This window comes from Procambarus clarkii, chromosome 35, assembly GCF_040958095.1.
Source record: "Procambarus clarkii isolate CNS0578487 chromosome 35, FALCON_Pclarkii_2.0, whole genome shotgun sequence".
Classification (NCBI taxonomy): domain Eukaryota; kingdom Metazoa; phylum Arthropoda; class Malacostraca; order Decapoda; family Cambaridae; genus Procambarus; species Procambarus clarkii.
Window position 1 is genome coordinate 11792364 of NC_091184.1, and position 7063 is coordinate 11799426.

Below are 7063 nucleotides of genomic sequence, written 5' to 3' on the forward strand. Positions count from 1 at the left end.
TAATACTAATTGAGCATAAAGAATAAAAAGTGTTGAGAACAAATACAAATAAAGATAAAAAAAAAAAAGGGGGAACATGACTGAAAAAGCAGTACAAATACAACAGGTTGACAAACAGTGTTGATTAAAAAAAAAGAAAATAAGACATGGGTTGACAATAGAGGAGTGAGGTAGGTTACAGGGAATTTATTAGGTAGTGTTTAGTTTTTATCTTAAACTGGTTGAGAGAGGTACAGTCTTTAACATGGTTGGGAAGGTCATTCCACATTCTGGGCCCCTTGATTTGCAGAGCATTTCTAGTTTGATTAAGGGGCGATAGTTAGGGTTCATAAAAGTTGTTCTAGTGCAATGAAAATTTATTGACGTGTTACACGTGAAGAGGGCTGCAAGTGGTCCAAGTTTCAGCATCGCAGCCTAAATAGAGAGGGAGAAAAAAAAAAAAAACTTTTTTTAACCATTTTTTTACATGTTTTAAAGTTGATATAACAAATACAAATATCAACTGATATTATTTCTATGATACTCAGCTATCACAATACTATATAATAAAGGTTGTCTAGTGGCATTATTATCCCAAACCTATTTAGTGCAATAATACAAATTTTCAAAGTTCACCCAAAAAATTATGCAACAAAATGATGTTTATAAATATATATAAAATCAATAAATGATCTTAGGGGAAATATATAACTTGGGTTTTAGAGGCACAGACTCTACATATAATGTGCAAGTTCCATGTAAATTGAATAATAAATAAAAAAGTTATTCAACCATATAGTTGCAAATTAGTTACCTGTAAAAAATGAAGGTCAAAGTTCAGCCACCTTTGGCTGAGGTTGATGAACTATCAATTTCAATCAAAATTACCACCCTTGTAGATTGGCATTCCTTCAGTAAGGTGTGTAAGTTCCATGAAGATCGCCTGATAAAAAAAAAAAAAAAAAAATTATTAAAAAAAAAAATAAAAAAAAATAAAAAAAAAGACAGCAGCTTTATATTTACAATTATTTATGATGTAGTATCAAGATATAAAACATAATACATACTAACCTAATATAATTGGTCTGAAATATGCAACATCTTGCAACATCAAGAGGGAGAACGTCTTGAGTTGCAGGTCTAAGATCTTGAGTGGCAGGTGCCGCAGGTGGTGTGGCAGGTGCCGCAGGTGGTGTGGCAGGTGCAGCAGGAGGTGTGGCAGGTGCCACAGAGGTGTGGCAGGTGCCACAGGAGGTGTGGGTGCCTGGGTGTGAGGCGAGGTAGTGTGTTGTGGGGGCGGGAGGCTGCCCTCTCTCTTCACTCAAGGGAACTCTTGTTTTGCCTCAGTGTGGCTTTACGCTCCTTCTTTACTTGGCTAACGCGTAGAGCTCTTGCCTTTAGAGCTTTCTTCTTGTCCGATACTATATCCATTGTGCAGTATATGCAAGAAAATACGATCTGTGCGAGCGCGTCAGGCATACGACCGCCGGCACAGACACTGAGAGGGTGACTAAACCAGAGTAATCGGATTATAGCCCCTCCCTCTCACAGAAGACAGTTGCCAGCGAGTGTGTTTATAATTTGTATATGCATAACAAGATATTCTCCACTCTATTGCGAAATACTAGACGCTTACAACGTATGACGCATCACCCTACGGCGCACCCGAGCCGCGAGGACCAGATTTCGGGCAATTGCGGCTGGAAAATTTGCTCTAATTACGTTATTTATTATCATAACATTAAACGGTTTGCACCACGGTGTTGCCAGAACGTTGTAGTATTTTTATAAATTTTTCGTGTTTGGCCGAATTTTTTCGGCCAAACAATTATAACGCCACCTTAAGGTATCGCTTAAATACCGAAGATACTGCTATTGGACACCGCTTAATTGACAATGTCTCAACAACGCAGGCTGAAGATGTGCGTGGCTCCTGCTACTGCAATGATGCTCATTTGCTTTGCTTTTCAATGATGCGCCTTAGTTGTCCCCTCTCTAACTTACCGTTCTAAATACCCCTTCTCCATCTCTCGCAAACATTCCCCCTCATACATCTCCCCCCCTTTCCTCCTGTCCCACTGTCCATCTTTGTCCCCCTGTCCCTCACTTTGTCCCCTTGCCCACATTTTCTGTCCTCTGTCCCCGATCCCTTTCCCTTTGTCCCCTTGTCCCCCCTTTCCATCTCTCTGTCCCCCTGTCCCTCTCTATCCCATTGTCCCTCTCTCTGTCCCCCTGTCACTCTCTGTTCCCCTGTTCCTCTATGTCCCCCTGTCCATCTCTGTCCCCCTGTCCTTCTCTCTGTCCCCTGTACCTCTCTGTCCCCCTGCCCACTCTTTCTGTCCGCTGTCCTTCATCTGTCCCCCTCCCTTTCCTCCAGTCCCCCTATCCATCTCTGTCCCCTTGTCCCTGTCTCTGCCCCCTGTCCCTCTATCTGTCCCCCTGTCCGCCCTTTCTGCCCCCCTGTTCCTGTCTTTCTCTGTCTGTCCCTGTCCCTCCCTCTGTCCCCCTGCCCACTCTTTCTATCCCCTGTCTCTCCTCTGTCCCCTCTCTCTTGGTCTCCTGCCCCCCTCTCCTCCTTCTGTCCCCCGGTTCCCCTCTCTGACCCTGTCCCTCTGTCTCTGTCCCTGTCCCCTTCTCTGTCCCTGTCTCCCTCTCTGTCCCTCTGTTCCCCCGTCCCTGGCCCTGTCCGTCTGTCCCTGTCCCTCTGTCTCTGCCTCTCCTCGTTTCTGCCATTCTCTGTGTCAGCCTATCTCTCTGTCTCTTTCCTCGCTCTATCTCTGTCATTCTCTCACTGATTTTGCATATCCTTATCTATCCGTCTCTGTGTTTAACATTCTCTCCCTGACTCTGTCTATATCTATTTCTCTGTCTCGGTCTTCATCTCTTTCTCTCCTTACATACATACATACATACATACATACATACATACATACATACATACATACATACATACATACATACATACATACATACATACATTTATTTAACACATGTGGTACACGCACAAGGGGACACAGGTGGAAGCTGAGTACCCAAATGAGCCAGGGAGATTATAGAAAGAACTTTTCAGTGTCAGAGTAGTTAATAAATGGAATGCATTAGGCAGTAATGTGGTGGAGGCTGACTCCATATACAGGTTCAAATGTAGATATGACAGAGCCCAGTAGGCTCAGGAATCTGTACATCAGTTGATTGACGGTTGAGAGGCGGGACCAAAGAGCCAAAGTTCAACCCCCGCAACCACAACTAGGTTAGTACATACATACATACATACATACATACATACATACATACATACATACATACATACATACATACATACATACATACATACATACATACATAAGATATAAAACAGTGGAGGATTCCCGGGTAGAACAATCAACCACAATGCCCATTACCCCTTTACCCTGTTGTCCTTAACTATACAACTATACAAGAGTCATTAACACGTATAATGGCTGATCCCCCATCACGATAGCATGAAGACCAATTGCCTGACCCGCAGTCCGTCTTGCTCCTCAAATAATTTTCGGGTTAACATGAAAACGTCTCTCGAGTTTATCTCTCTAATGTTGTTTTCCCATCTTTCATTTTATCAGCTTAGTGCCTTTATTATGCCCCAATTACTCATCCATTGAGCGGTAGTTAAACTGAACCCAAATTTAAAAAAAGTTCCTTTTGCTAAGCAAGCTACAGTCTTGATAATGTCAGATATATTGTTTTTTAACACATTTCTCAACAATGAACAGTCAGTTTTATCAAGCTAACATATCCTAACACAACGAGTGAGAGTATTAACTGGTCAAATTATTTTATTAGACCAGTATATATTATTAGATTATACTGGTATAATTATATATATATATATATATATATATATATATATATATATATATATATGTGGTACCTAATAGCCAGAACTCACTTCTTGGCCTACTATACAGGACCCTCATCGCAGTAGGCCAAGTTTGCAGGGCTCTTGAATATTAAGACTAGTAGACGATGATGTCTATCTATTTAGCCTATTAAGCATGATATATATATATATATATATATATATATATGATATATATATATATTATATATATATGATATATATATATATATATCATAATATATATATAATATATATATATATATATAATATATATATATATATATATATATATATATATATTATATATTATATGTCGTACCTAGTAGCCAGAGCTCACTTTTCAGTCTACTATACAAGGCCCGATTTACATAATAAGTCACGTTTTCATGTCTAGTAGCCAGAACGCACTTCTCAGCCTACTAACGAAGGTTGCATTGTAGTGGGGACATATTAGGGCATACATCTGTAAAAAGGAAGACAAAAAATACAAAACTTTTATTATTCAACTAATTTTATACTAACTATTTTATAATTGGTCCGAAATATAGTTCCTCAAGGTGACATCATCATCAAGATAGTAATATCATGCTGAGGTATACCAGTAAGACTGCCCAGAGACTCGGCATTGTGGTTGATGGCCGTCACTGCCATGCTGAACTCAACCATTGAACGACTTACAGATCTGTCTATGGGGACGCTATTCCAAACTCGGTTGTGTAGAGACTCATTTGGCTTTCCCTTCAGACACTTTTTCATGTTTTCCTCCGAGATAAGATCATCGTAGAACTTGAAGTAGATCTTTTGGATTTCAAATTCATCCTCATTCGATTGTGGGATATTCATGGTCTTGTGTGTTCGTTGGATCTTTTTATTTGCAAGATCGTGTTGGTAAAAACACCAAGAATTTTTGCCTTCAGGACAGAAATGGTGTAATGGATTTTCATCTGTGGACGTTTCATGGAACAGTCCGGATAGGCAGGCCTTCCTCATTTTTCTCCAGTCTGTGTTGATGTTGTCCCTGATGGCTCGTTTGAAGTGAACCATCAACTTCCCAAAGGTCTCGTAACTTAGCTTTCCATTACCTTCGGCCTCCCCTTTTGACTCCAAATGGATGATCTGTGTAACAAGTCTCTCGACTAAGTAATTTTTACACTCAGTCTTTTCCACCTTAACGTCTCCATATGGTCCAGCACCATAGTTCATTCCACAAACTTTATTGTAGGTAGAGGAGGAGTTACTGTTATCCACCAAAGTTGTATACCTGAGTTTGATGTTTTGTGATCGACCCCACATCAACAATGCAGCATCCTCTTCCATATTTTTTGGCCTGCTGTAATAGTTTTTATCACAATGTGGTAGATGTTTATCCATCTCATCATCAAACTGAGCCTCGTTTATTTCCGAATTCCGTTTCCTACGTTTGAGCATTTGGCACTGAATGCAGGTTTTTTTACAGAACACATTGAAGTCCACAACCATGCCTGTTAACATTTCCACTAGGAAAGCAGTGCTAATTTGTGAATAAGGGCTCCTAGATCCGCTAAAGGACACATCAATGTTAAGGAAGCCATCAATGGGGTCTATATTTAACTGTTTTTTATATTGGTCAAATATTATACGGCGAGTGTTTTCTTGCACTTCTTGCCATCTCATATTAATTACATTTCTTGTATGATTTTCACACCTTCTATACACCAGTGGTGACACAAATTCCATTCCATTTATGGCACACATACTCTTGTAGAACATGTATCCTTGGCCATTTAGCATGTTGAAGTACACTAATGTCTTCAGAATCTCGTAATTTCCCATCAACTCTCGTAAAACTGTATGATTACATATGCTACAGCTTTCCATCACTTGCACATCATGGTCATCAACCCTGACTATATGACGTAGTGTATTATGCGAGCAATAATGGCATAATTTTACATAATTATTATCTAAGTACTTTTCAAGTTCCTTGTCTGTCACCATTAGCACTGTCTCACGTGCTGTTACTTCTTCACTGTTTTCTTCTGTATCCTGTCTAAATAATTTCAATCGTTTTGTGGCACTGCTCTCGGTATCTTTACGTCTTTTCAAACCACTGGAAGTACCTACAACATCATCATGTTCGTGATTTTCAGTCAATGTTTGTGTAACTGTAAGTTTACAATGACTACAGTTTTTTGTTACTGTACATTTATCATGTTGATCAGATATCTTGACTGTATGATATAGTTTATCATGTAAACAATCACACACATAATTAGAATCAAGGTACTTCTCAAGCTTCCTATCTGTTATTAGCACTGTCTCTTGTGATTTGATTTTATAATTAATTTCTTGCCACTCACTGTAATCTGGGTCTTGTCTCAGCTCTTGAGCTGAAGCAGATTTCTGTTGTTGATAAATATGGCGAGCATATGCCGCTTGCGCTTGTTTTAATTTTTTCTTCGACTTGCGTGGCATTGTGCAATCTCGTATTATTGTATGACAGCATTCATCTTCTGCAACAGGAAAGAAATATTAAAATGAATAAAATTAAAATGAATAAAAATTAATGTTATGGTGAGTCTGGTCGTATAAATTTTTTTACATTTCACAGGATACAGTGAGCCCTGAGTAGGACCTACTTGACACAGAAGCAGAGGGAGGGGTGTGGGCAAGAGGCCGTATTGGATATATAATGAAGTGGACAGGATGTGAACCCCCCTTTTATACCCACAATGCCCAGCGTTTATCAATGTTGTGTCTGTCATGTTCACAGAAAATGGTACCATCCGTTTTCTATGTGCGGCGGCTGAGACGCCAGAGAGAGAGGAAGGTAAACAGGAGAGCGTACAGGACGCCAGCCAAGCTTGGTAGCTACTAGTCATGTAATCATATTAAGTATTAAAGTCAGTAACCAAGCAATGACTTTACATCAACCCTACAACCAAGACTTCCTCAGTAACACACAAACACCACAGTGTCATCTACAAAGGATGTGGGAGGCAGGGAAGGAGGGAGGGAGGGAGAGACTGGGAGGCGGGTAAGCATGGAGGGGAGAGACTGACTGGGAGGCAGGCAGGCAGGCAGGCAGGCAGGCAGGCAGGCAGGCAGGCAGGCAGGCAGGCAGGCAGGCAGGCAGGCAGGCGGGCAGGGAGGATCCGAGATGCTGCGGGCGGGTCACTCGGTCGGCACCTGACACCTGACCAGCTGTCTCATTGTCTCATTGTC

The 7063-nt window shown here is 40.6% G+C and overlaps 1 long non-coding RNA gene across 1 annotated transcript; it reads right to left on the reverse strand.

Moving 5' to 3' along the window:
* Window positions 1-305: 305 nt before the first annotated feature.
* LOC123749050 (uncharacterized) lies at window positions 306-1491 on the reverse strand. The gene is made up of 3 exons (XR_006771844.2): window positions 1051-1491; window positions 794-922; window positions 306-414 (listed from the first exon to the last, which is right to left on the reverse strand). It is a non-coding gene; the product is annotated as an uncharacterized lncRNA (long non-coding RNA).
* Between the last annotated feature and the right edge of the window lie 5572 nt (window positions 1492-7063).